Source organism: Trachymyrmex cornetzi, unplaced genomic scaffold (genome assembly GCF_001594075.2).
Source record: "Trachymyrmex cornetzi isolate Tcor2-1 unplaced genomic scaffold, Tcor1.1 scaffold209, whole genome shotgun sequence".
Taxonomy (NCBI): domain Eukaryota; kingdom Metazoa; phylum Arthropoda; class Insecta; order Hymenoptera; family Formicidae; genus Trachymyrmex; species Trachymyrmex cornetzi.
The window spans coordinates 394,213-407,919 of record NW_017296732.1 but is presented as its reverse complement, the minus strand read 5'-3'; the positions used below and the strand labels follow the sequence as shown (position 1 = coordinate 407,919).

Below are 13,707 nucleotides of genomic sequence, written 5' to 3'. Positions count from 1 at the left end.
CCCCCCCCCCCCAAATATTTAATAATTATATTTGTCGAGAACGTTGGAAGGTTTTCTTTATTTTTTATTTTATACATTGGATGTTATACACTTACAATTGTGATATTAATTTTTTACTTCTTTTGACATCAAATTTTGACGATTATTTCAACATTAACATGAATTTTCTCAATTGTCGGACTCTGAGGTGAGTTTTTGTCAGAGATACGTATTATTCTTTTTTAAAAAAATTTTTTAGTTTTGATAACTTATAACGTTTTTAGGTTTCTTTATGTTTTTACTAGAACAACGAGAAATTTTTCGCAATTGGTCAACCAATATCGCTTGACGAGTAATTTTCCGTTTCTCTGACTTAACACTCTTCTAACTATATAACGAAACCGTCGCTTTCTTAACCTTCTGAGGACCGGCATGTTTTTGATCAATTTTTTTATTTTAAAGGCTAGAACTTTTTTGTCAATATCATGGGGTTGAGTGGCAAAAAAGATGGCGCCACTGTCGAGTCCCTAAAGGAGCCTCCAGTCTTCTACAGGTTAATGTTTGAATATTAATTTTTATTGCGCCTGAATTTTTTGTATTATACATCTGAAGAGAGCCTAAATATAAGGTTGGAGTATGTATTGTACTTGGTATTGTATTCTGTAGCGTTTTTTAATTTTCTTATTTTCTGCAATTCTTGTTTGTTATATCTATTTTTAATTATACTTATGTTAAACGAAAATGGAGATTTTTTACGTTTTCTGACTTTTATTAGCTTTTTATGTCACGTTGTCGTATTTTGAACATTAAGAGTCCTGTTATTTTAAGTTTTTCAATTTAATAATTATATATATAATCAAGCAGTTGATTATATATATTATTATATTTAATAATACTCACCAAATATTTAGAAAAGTAAAATTATTTTTGTTATATTAATCAAACATTTGATTGAAATTATAGAAAATCATGACGATTACGATATTGTTATCCCTTGAATCAAATTAAATTACAAATTACAATCCCGATACAATCTCACTCGATATTCTTCATTTAATAAAGCGAAGTGTCTGTTAATCTTTCAGAATTAACGGTGGATCTATTAGATCCAGTAAATTATAAATTTTTTTATCAAAAATGTTAAACAATTTAATTGTCTTTATGTTACATTTGTACACAAATTTTCATTTTTTAAATTAAAATATATTTAGTATTTATTCTTTTTTATACAGATTATGTCATTTTAATTCTTTGAAATGAATGAGTTTTAATACAAATTAAATGGGTTTTACATACCCGATAGTAACTGTGTTACAAATTTTGACGTCAATTTCAGGGAATAATTTGATCGTCACTAATTTTCCATTCGGCAAGATATTAATTCTATTCTATACACACAAAACTCTTGCCGTTTATGACGTAATCAGAACAATTGCCAAATACTGTAGTTTAATGATGATATTTCACTCGATGTTCCCGTTTTAGATATCTGCGACAGTTAATGTTTCGCGAGCTGTTGAGAACGCGGGAAAATGTTTGGAGATGTTCACACGTCGCCGGAGATGCGAGCCGCTTATAAGCTTGACAAGTGCTCGCCAAGTTTCTCAAAGCGTCTTCGACTAAAACGGGTTTGAATTGTTCCGAGAGCACGATTAAACTCAATTTGTCATGTACTCGCGCCAAATTGAAAACGCGTTTCAATCTTAGTTTCAGTGGTAGATTCAAACTGGCGAAGCACATTAAAGCAAATTGAAGGAAGTCAATGAATCGTTTCACGCATGTATTATTTTATCTTTATTATTCATCAAATATTAAAGAATGATAAAATACGGTAAATGTAGGTGACTTGGGACAGCACATATTTTTGTTAAATTTAATCATGGATGGATACCACGATTAAATTTAACAAAAATATATGCTGTCTCAAGTCACCTACATTTGTGGTAATATGTACATCATACATATCACGCATAATCAAAAAGAACAGTTTTGCTGAAGTAATATAACTTACAAATTTAACTAGTTTTTAAGTTTAGAAAATAATTTAGACCATTAAAATAATTATATAAGATATTCGAACTAATTGTTAAAATATCGAGAAAATGATTTTATTAAAATATAATCTGAAAAATTTAGCTAGATACAGATTTGAAAATAATTTTGTTTGGATTATCGAAATAATCATGTAGGACACTCAAGATGATTATAGAATACTACAACTTTTTGCAACATTATTCTCAACGCTTAAATGTCCTACATAATTATTTTAATAATCCAACAGAATTATTTTTACATTTATATCCAACTTTTAGATACTTCAATTTTTAGATCTTATAAAGCCGTTCTTTTCCTGTAGTAACTTTTCAGTAGAGCATTTTTAATTCTGAATTAGAATGTTTTAATTAGGGTAGTGATTACAGAGAGAGATAACAAGCAATTTCTATAATTTTATTTTTCTCATTGTACTTTTAGTAATTGTATTTTTACGAGACCCAGTTTTCCATTTTCTTTAACTTGTGATTAAATTTAACCTGATAATAATATAAAAATTGTATTTTTCTGTGGAAAAAAACAATTTTTATATTATCATTAAGTAAAATAAGGTTAAATCTAAATCACAAATTAACCAGATAATAGAAAACCGGACCTAAAACTATATCATAAGTTTAAAAAATTTAATTATTATAACTCTAATATAAATTGCATATAGTATCTATAAATTTTATTTCTTTTCAAAATTGTGATATTTTATCATATAAGCAAATTACAAATATGATTTGTTTTTTTTCCAAAAATATATTAGTCTTTATAGAATCGATTCCTAATTTTCATTATCTCAAGAAAATTAATCATTTAATTACATCACTTTTTTATTAATGTAATGATATATTCAGACAAAGTGAAAATTTTGAATGCAAAAAGTGCACCAAGTAATACGAATAAATCTAGAGGCGTCTAAAGGTCTATTGGTTTCATGTTCAACATACCTATCGTCAGAACTTTCAGCAGAATCAGCACAAAGTTCATGGCAAAGCATCCCTGTAGCCACGAAAAGTTAGGCTCTAATTACATGGCGGAAATTAAAGGAAAGCGAGAATATTTTACGTTTTGCGTTGTTACGAATCACTTTGACGACGATATTGAAAACGCGGATATCATAGAAGGTAATTATTAGTATTGATATCGAATGTTAATTTATGCTAAATTACAAATTAATCAAAAATACTAATAAATTTTTATAGACTCCTTTAATTAAACAATTAATAAAACCATAAAATATATATTACAGGCAATAGGAGTCGACGCTGGTTATCAATTAGCGCAAATTTTTCTTAATACTAAAAATATAAATCTTAACTTTGAACGTTTCCACTCATGGTTTGAGTCTTCCTCAGCAATCTTTCCCCCTAGCGCAACGATTGGAGTATTGCATGACAAAATGATATCTCCAACGTTTTTCCTCTCAAAAATTGAACCGTTTACTGTTGTGAGATAAGTCACATACTCACAAAGTTAGAAAGCTAAGTGGCAATGAAAACTCAAGCTCACACAGTCGACGCTTCTACACTAAACAATGAATTTCTCTTATGCAACATTTTGTAACTCGTTAATATATTATAAATTATCGTCAAATTTTAAAAAATAACTACGAGAACAATATGTGTATTGTCATTTCGACAGTCGGTTAAATAATTTATTTCTCTAATCGTCGAGGAAGACTCAAACCATGAGTGGAAACGTTCAAAGTTAAGATTTATATTTTTAGTATGAAGAAAAATTTGCGCTAATTGATAACCAGCGTCGACTCCTATTGCCTGTAATATATATTTTATGGTTTTATTAATTGTTAATTTATGCGTAAATGTCTTCAAAAGAAAGCCGAAATATCGAGAACATCTTCGGTAAAATCGTCGTGAAAGGAGAAATATTACTGCTGAAATATTACTTATTAAACTCGCTAATTATCACGGACGATTCTTCCGTTGTTTGTCGTAGGAACAAGGCTCCTTTAACATTACGAATAAACGTGTTTTGCGTTGTTTCGTGATTTATGACAATAATATTCTTCCAAATTTCGCGAAGTGAGGCAACGCGACAATTCCCGGAATCCAGGCGAAGTTGTAAACAATAAAATAACGGCACACTCTACAGTGGGGATGCGTCCTACTTAACGTAACTCTCGTAGAATTATTTTATCCTTGCTATTTATCAAATTTTTTTTATCAATTAAAGGAAATTAAAGAAAAGCGAGAATATTTCGCATTTTGCATTATTGCGAATCACTTCGACGACGATCTTAAGAAAGCGAATATTACAGAAGGTAATTATTAGTTGAGATATCAAATGTTAATTTATGTGTAAACGCCTTCGAAAGAAAGCTAGAATATCGAGAATGTCTTCGGTAAACTCGTCGCGAAAGGAGACGCTGAAATATTACTTATTAAACTTACTAATTATCACGGACGATTCTTCCGTCGTTTGTCGTTACGAACGAGGTCCCTTCAGCATCACGAATAAACGTATTTTACGTTGTTTCATGACAAAAGATCTGTTCGCGTTGCTCGCACTTTTTGCACTCGGCATCTTCGCTTTCTCTCTTTTCAAAGCCAAATATATATCTATCTCATTTTACATGAAATCCCCAAAAGATATTTGGAGATTTCATGTAACGCGAACAGACCTAATAACGCTCTACCGAATTTCGCAAAGTGAGGCAACGCGACAATTCCCGGAACCGAGGCGAAGTTGTAAACAACAATAAAAGTAACGGCGCGCTCGACAGTAGGGTGCGTTCCATTTAACGCTCGTAACTCTCGTAGAATCATTTTATCCTTGCTGTTCATCAAATGTTAAACAAGAGGTTTGTTCGCGTTGCTTGAAACCTCTAAAAATTTTTCATTATATTTGGGCGCTGAAGAGTATTAAGGAAACGGAAATGTGTGCTGAGTACAAAAATGTAAGCAACGCGAATAAACCAGCAAAGGACAAATAATAAATTCCCACGAGCGTTGTGCGAGCGACAAGCGAAACACCCAGTGAGTCGAGCGTTGCTGGCGATGCGTCGTTTAGGAAGACGGACCGAGATTGAAAACTATGGATAGTAGTTTTACGCCGCTCGAGTAGGACGGACAATAACGGTCGCGCCGGTCGGCCATGCGACGTAGTGCTACGTCATCATTACTCCGCGACACTCCGCGTTTCGGGAGCAGGCGTGTGACGTAGTAGGCGTAGACCCGCGGTTCAGTTTCAGTCGCGCTATGACCTTCTCACGTTGTACACGTGATTTTTCCGATCGCGAGATCGATGTCTCGCGTGTCCAAAGTGCCGTGTCGAATTGCGCGCGATCACTATGGAGCATTCGTTCGTCGTGTTCCTGTATGTGATTGAAAATGTGGAAATAATTACTGCCAGTTAGAATTCGCAATAAGTTGGAGATAGTCGTTTCACCGGTAATTCCATCGAGCCATTTTGCATGAATATAGTAATAGATGTGTTTCTGTGATATACAAGAAAATATAAAAACCACACGTACTTAATTTCGTTCTTATCTGCGTCATAGCGCGTTCGGATTTTCGATTGGGATCGACCGAGTTCAGAGCCATTTTGCGATCCGCCTCCGCGCGGCGTGAAGTTGCCCCGTGTCGATCAACTTCAGATTCTTCCGATGGCATCATACGATCCGATAGACGCCGGCCGGTAATTCGCGTGTCGTTTTATTCGCTCGTTCAAAGCTCCAAAATGTGCCGTGTGTACACGAATGAGTATGGGAAGTGCCGTACAAAGTGCCGGGCGTTCGTCTTGCTGTGTCGATCAATAGTGCGAAATGATAATTATTCAGTCTTTACCCGGCTTTTGCGAGTGAATATCAATGAACAATAAAGGAACAGCCGATGGCAAAATGACAACGATGGAGCTTCAGGTAACTAATTTTTCTTGTTATTTACGCGCAATTAATTACCCGTCCATTTCGCTCATTATTATTTGACGTCATATCGTGAAATTCATATTTATTATCATATTACATATCGTATTTATTACTGGCTTAAACTAAATAATAAATAACTAGATATATAAATATATATACAATATATATATATATATATATATGTATATACGTTTTAACGCGTAGATAGATTATTTCTTTATTCTATTAAAGCTTTTGTTCATTCGCCAATACTGTTTCAAATTGTGACGTCGGAATTAAAAATACTCGAAAAGAGAGAGAGAGAAAGAGAGTTTCACAAATTATATTTAAATAGAAATATTTTAATAAAATATTATTTATAATAAATTGATAAAATAGAATATAAAATATATTAAAAATTATCTTGTTTCGGGAAGAAATTAAATAATATTCATATTTGTATTAATTTGACAGTTTGTTATAGCTGTGATCATAACTCATTTTATTTCTGATTCTGCATAATTCATTTCCAAATGTATTTATCTATTAATTAATGAAAGGAATGTTTTCGGTATATTTTATAAATCGATTTTATCGATTTATAATAAATATTGTTTTATTGAAACACATGTTGCTAATTAATACATTGAGAGAAAAAAAATTAAATTTGGTCTCTGTAACTATAATTGTATATTAAAATAATTATATTGATAGTTAGAGAGTTTCATTTTTATTATCATTGCAATAATGGTAGTAATAATAATCATATATGATTCTCTCAAACATGAAAAAATTATACTATAAATTATAATATAATAATTTCAAATATTAATATATCATAATATAAATATTAATATAATAGTAAAATAAAAAATTAAATATGATAATTTAAATATTAATATAATAGTAAAAGATCAAGATGTATATAGCAAATAAAATGAACATTTTTATTCAATAAATCAGTGCTGAAAGTTGCAAGTAAATTCCAGCACTATATGCAATCGCAATTGTAATGAATACATTATATTACTATTTTGCTAAATTTACTATTTATGTACTAATATTAACTGAAAAATATGTTAGGAAAAAATTAAAGATTTTCAAACAGTGTGTGACTATTATTAATAGCATTGACTATATATTTGGAAGGTTAAAACAACTATAAAAATACCGTTGTCTCAAAAAAGACTCTAAATTGTCGTTAAATTATGGTAATTGCAACCTTTTTTTTCTCTCACTGTAAATATTTATACAAAAATTTTTATTGTGTATTTATTTTATTGTGTATTTTCTCTTCTAACATCACAATCTAAGACAACAGTAATAAGTAAACAGCCTTATTTGATTGCAACTCTTTTAAATAAATCATAATAAATTCTTGCACTCTATTAAATAAGTCATAAAATCAAAATTCGAATTACGAAAATAATTAGGTATAATTTTTATGACGAAAGAGATTTTCTAAATATTCTCGAGAGCTAAGCGACCGCGCGTGTATATTTGCGTCGTAAATTTATGACATCGTAATGAATTTCGTCAAAGTTTCCTCTCAATGAGAGGCATCTGTCTCTTCAGACAGCAACGAGAGTCGCAACGAGGTTGTAACGAAACCTGCGGGAAACTTGCGAGTTTCGACTGGCAGGTTCGAGCGACCAAACGAACATTTGCAGCTACTTTCCGCGCGAAAACACTCGACCTAGCCGCCGTGCAGTATGTACCCTTCACGTGGCGAGTCCTCCTACGCGAGGATGAGTCTCGAGGACTCTTCTTCGTCGCTTCTACCGGGTGCGCATGAAACACGTAATGCTGCAAATGTGTACCGCCCGGCGCGGCGGCGTCGTCTGTGCGCGACACCGAACACGGGAAACCACTCAGGCCAGCCCGTTTGGGGGTACGTTTGTAGAGACGACCTACTCGTATCTCTCTTCCTCTCCTGCCCCCCTCCCCCCCTTTCTTTCTGTCTTCCTGTCTTCCGGATGTGCTTGGATTCGTGTGTGCAGCGTGACGACGAAGGATTGAAATAAAAGAGAACTTCTCTTCCTCGAATTCGCGTCGTCGAGCGTCCTGGAGTTTACCTCGTTTTGCCCCTTTGACTCCGGTATAACCGACATCAGGGGACATCTTCGTAGACCCTTTCCCAACGTATGAAATCGGAGGACACAATGTGTTGCGCGTGAAATATATCACTATCAGATACAAAAGTTTCCATGAGATGATATCATTCTTCCTTATGCCAGCTGTAATTTTTATTCGCGAATAAATCTCGACGATTACGTCTTTATATAAAGAGAAAATATAATATAAATATAATATAATATAAATTACACACTATATATATATATTAGACTGACAAGGAAAAAAAATTTTCTTTTTAATTGGCCTCTCAGCTCAAAAGCTTCCATTTCATGCCAAAAGAACACCCCTAAATTTTTATTTAAAAAATATTAAGATTTAGAGATCGTTAGTAAATAATTCTTAAATCAAAGTTTCGATTTTCCTTAATGCATGTTTGATTTAATGCAAAAATAGCTTAATCCTGATTTTAAATGTGGTACTGTATGTTTTTTTGATCACTGAACACGATGCAATAATTCAGTTAGCTCTGCAATATATGCCTTAAGAAATACAGCCCGATTAATTTGAAAAAAATGACCAAATTTCGAGTTCGAGGTCGATTTTAGCAAGATTCCAAGCGTTCAAATGGATCGTTACTCCTCTTAAATTGTAGGTCTGTTTACCCAGAACGAGATTCAGTTGGAATTTTTCTGGGACCTTCTACATAGCCTTTAAAAGTTGCATTTAATTAGATTATAAAACGTTTTTAAGGAGAAAATTTTTTTTTACACATTCTAAAGTATAATATCGCTTTGTGATTTTGACATCCTTAAATCGAATGCCTAAATTTAACGATAAAAAACTCTTTATTAGAAAATGAAATGAGTACATTCTACAAAAAAAATATACTACATAATATGTAGTAGTCTATATTACGGGTTGTCACTAACATAAGTGATTAATTCATGTATATTTTTATTGACATAAAGGCATAAATTATTATTTCAATGATCAAGACCTTTATGTCAATAAAAAAATATATATTTTCGCGATTCCATTTGTAAAAAATTGTGAATGTATGGTCTCTTAGAATCCCTATCTTTTATTAATTTACAATATATACTGTGTGTTAAAAATATCATGAAATTTAGTATAGGGTAACTCCGGCAAATACGCCGCGCTGGGATTTATGCCGCAGAAGTCAGAAAAAATAGAAGGTGTGGGGGTAATTTTCCCGTAACTACTCTGTTACATGCCTTTATGTTATATTAGTATTGAGTTATAATTTCAGCTTTTTACTGTTAATATTAATGAAATTATTGTGAGTTGAATCGATTTGTCACTGTAATAAGTAACGCCATCATAAATTATAATCTACATAAAATGATTTATGTAGGGCGTGTAAAAGACTTAGTGGTTATTTCGTGATACATACGTGTAGTGGAATAGTAAAGCATGTTGTGTAGCAAAATACAAGAGCTTTGCTTTCGTATTCTTTGTTTAGTTTGTTGTCTTGTATATTCCACCTGTTTGGGATATACGGCATTTTTAGCGAGCGGGATTTATGCCCAAAGCATACGAAGTGCGCAGATTGAATTCAGTGCACTAAATGCAATAAACGCATTATATGAAATATGTACGTCATGTCATAATATTTGTAATATATGTAGGAAGATCATAATTATTATTTATTACTTCATATACATATTTACCATTCTTATTAATCTTACTCCTTAATAAAACTTTATAAACATATTTTGTAAAATATTATATAATTATACGTCTTATTTATATGCATTATTTGTAAATTTTTCATCAGCCGTACATATCCCTTCCTCCCCCTATGAGTAGCCATATATTCCACCCCTATGGGATATATGGCAAAAATATAAGGATTTCAAAAAATGTATTTTTTAATATAAAAAATAAATATTTCGGATTTCTAATATTTTTTTCGTAGTAGTAGACAGTACAAAGTTTTTACTGATATAGTTCGTTTACTATAAACATAGTAAGTAATACTTAATAAATTAAGTTTTTAATAGGTACGGCGTATATACCGGAGTTACCCTATTTGAATATTACACGAGTTTAATTTAATTTCATGACGTTACATTAATTACATTACATTAAATTTAATGTATTTGTAACTGAAAAGTATGTTTGTGTATAGTACATGTAAGTATATGAAATTTAATGTACTTTTCATACAATTTTATGTAGATTTACATAAAATTTAATGCACACGTTTATTACATTTAAGACTACTGTAACTTAGTTTTCAATTAAATCATGCATTACTTTTTAGTTACGTCATAACCACAAGCTTCCGTTACATGTTACTTAAATTCATTACGAAATTTCAAACAATGTATATAATCTCTGTGTGCGTTGCTTGCACTCCAATTCATTTTAAAGTTCTTTAATCTTAAAGTCGAGCTTAAAGTTTTCTGGAATTTTAAATAAAGATACTTGAAAAATCCGGAAGAGAGAATTCTCAGGGTATTTTTTAAATAAAATTTCAATAAACACTCGACTATCGTCAAATATATTACTGTTATTATTACTATATTACTATATTATTGAGAGAGTAGTTGACAGAAAGTGACACATTGTCTCGAAGTTGTTCTCTTTAAAAGTAACATTAATTCCATAATATTTTGCACTAATATACCGAGATAACAGGTATTTAATACAGAAGCTGCAATTAGCGAGTGATTTATCTCGTCGAGGAGATGAGCGTCGTGATAGTCCGGCTAATTGTCGAGATTTGAAACTCCGCGTAACTCGAAGTTTCTCTGCTAACGTAGTTTCCGCGCGAGTTAAAGGTGTTCTTTTCGTTTTCTGTTCCAGGTATCTTTCGTCTAATGCAGTGGCCTCTCCCGCCCGGCGAACTTTATGAAAACTCCGGTAAGTGTAGCGCGGATTCGCAATTTGCCCTCGTTATAGAATGATACATACCAACAGTTTCGCGCAGACTAATGGCGAAGTGCTTCCTTCGTTTTCGCGCGTCCCCGGAAACTATCGGAAAACTGTTTTGTTTTCACGGAAAATGGAGCCCCGTCGCGATGCATCATGCGCGTTATGCAGGAGACATAGACGAAAGTGGTTTATACAATCCGTGCCGAACTCCGTTATAGGCGACTTTCTTAGGAACGCATTTTTCTCAACTTCGAGTCGATTTTATGCGATCCTCTTTTCACGCGGAAGGAAAATCCTTCTAACTTGAAAAACTTTACAACAGTGATTCCGTACTTTAAGTCGTAATTTAAAACGTATGATTTAATGTTTGGTAATATAGTAATACTTTGGCAACGATAAATCAGTGAATGCGTTACCGTAATAATATAGCTAACGTGATTCATAATCGCTCGAGTATCACTAACGCGGAGTTTAAGAGGTAGCTCCGGAATAGCTTCTTAGATTAGATTCCTAGGCATGTCGCCAAATTCGCATTCTTGCGCGGCCATTAAACGAAGCTTCGCTGTATAAGGCGCTTCTGATAAAGCCTCGCCACCCGTTTCCCCACTTCCGTCTGCCAAAGGCAGCCTTTGGTAATTAAGTCGGGCCCACAGCGACGTCGCTGCCATTGTACTGAGCAAATGGGCTGTTTAGCCCGGATACATGACTCCATCCTCTGGTTATTGTGCCTGTACCGGCGCAATCGATCACCGACCCACATCTCTCGGTCCCTCGATCCCTCTTCCTGATCCTCCTCCTTCATAGTTTCCCTTTTGCACCACCTAGTGGATCAACTGCTATCTCGTTTTTCAAGACTTCAGTATTTTGATAGACGTACAAGGTAAATGTACCAGTTAATGAGCAGTTAACCCCTTCAGACCTGATTTTACAGGAACCATTAGTTAAAAAAATTTTTTTAATTCAATTTATGCGCACTTTAATAAGTAATTCATAAACAATTATTCTTTTTTAAATTTTGACTTTTTCCAAGCGTATGTTAAATTAGCACCCCAATATTGAAATTCCATGGTTCTGATTAGAGTTCCCGTTTCCTTTTGTCCAGACGAAGCGTTCTCTATAATTTATAACAAGAGTTCCGCTTAATAACTATATTTAAATAATTTTTAAAAAATGCGGTGCTAACTTCTTATCGAAATTCGAGATCGAATAGTTCTGAGCGGCTTAATAGCTTTATTTAGTGAATACCTAGAGTTCCTGATACATAAAAAAAATTTTTGAAAAATCCAAAAAATATTAAAAATGTTTGAAAAATCAATTTTTAGATACAATAGTTCTGATTAGAGTTCCTGCTTCCTTTTAACGAGACGAAGAGTTCTCTGTATTTTTTAATGCGAGATTCAGTTAATAACAATTTTTTAATAATTTTTAAAAAATGGGGTGCTAACTTCTCAGCGAAATTCGAGATCGAATAGTTCTGAGCGGCTCAATAGCTTTGTTCAGTGAATACCTAGAGTTCCTGACACATAAAAAACAATTTTGACAAACAAGAAAATTAAAAAACAATTTTTGATCACTTTTTTAATTTCGCGTATCTTGAATATCGTTTTGCCACCTGATACTTTTCGATAGAACTCGTCGAGAACTGCCGAAAACGATAATCAGAACTACTGGAACTCTTAAAAAATTTTTCGACGGGGGACTTAGAAAATTTTCGACTACCTATCAAATATGTTATATTTCGAAAACCGTTGGCCCAATCGCTTTGTCATCTGATACTTTTCGATAGAACTCGTCGAGAACTGCCGAAAACGATAATTAGAACTACTGGAACTCTTAACAAATTTTTTAGGTAGTCGAAAATTTTCTAAGTCCCATCTTTTCGATAGAACTCGTCGAGAACTGCCGAAAACGATAATTAGAACTACTGGAACTCTTAACAAATTTTTTTCCTGAAGTAATCAATTACCTACGACATATACATTACAGTCAACGTAGGGGTTAATGGACATGACCCAACTATTGAACGAAATGTTCGGCAGTTCTCGACGAGTTCTATCGAAAAGTATCAGGTGACAAAGCGATTAAGCCAACGATATTCAAGATACGCGAAATTAAAAAAGTGATCAAAAATTGTTTTTTTTGTTTTTTAATTTTCTTGTTTGTCAAAATTATTTTTTTTAACAAATATTACATTTCTTTCCCTTGATTTGTTCCTATAACAAAATCATTTTTCTCAGTGTAACTAGGAAAATAGCATTGGAAACTGGCGAAAGCCATTTGACTAGGTAGATAGCATTTGGCTAGTCAAAAGCTATTTTCCTGAAGTAATCAATTACCTACGACATATACATTACAATCAACGTAGGGGTTAATGGACATGACCCAACTATTGAACGAAATGACAAAAATTTTAAATATTAAATAATGATATGTACCTATGTCTCTAGATAAATTCGTGATTTATAACAATTTAATAAGATGAATTTAAACAATATCTTAATTTTAGACCGTATATGTGAGAAACACAATCAATGCTAGAAATTTAAAATGCCTATTACGATCGAAGCTGGATCTTCGTTGCTTAAGTAATTCAATCTTGAATTACTAATATATACTATATATGTACTTGCATATATACCATATTGTAGTCTTTTTTCAAACTGCGCGCCGAATTTTCCGGACTAAATAAACGCAATTAAAACTACTGTAGTAATCGCGAATTAAATCGATTGGTCTAATGGTTTAGTAATAGGACGCTCGTACGGAATACAAGAGATCCGGGTTCAAGTCCCGGCCGAGGTAATATTTTTCGTAATAAATTTATTAACAGTTTTAACATATTAACA

The 13,707-nt window shown here is 32.7% G+C and overlaps 1 protein-coding gene across 3 annotated transcripts in view; it reads left to right on the top strand.

The window, feature by feature from the left end:
* The window catches only part of LOC108759850 (protein Fe65 homolog), a 201,015-nt gene that overhangs the window by 21,092 nt on the left and 166,216 nt on the right, over nt 1-13,707 (top strand). Inside the window, exons 1-2 of one of the 3 annotated variants that reach the window (XM_018505509.1) lie at nt 5,696-5,899; nt 10,793-10,849. The gene's annotated coding sequence lies outside the window, so the exon portion shown is untranslated. Of the gene's footprint in view, nt 1-5,695; nt 5,900-10,792; nt 10,850-13,707 lie in introns of those variants that run through there. The other 2 variants (XM_018505512.1, XM_018505510.1) reach the window with 2 other exon arrangements.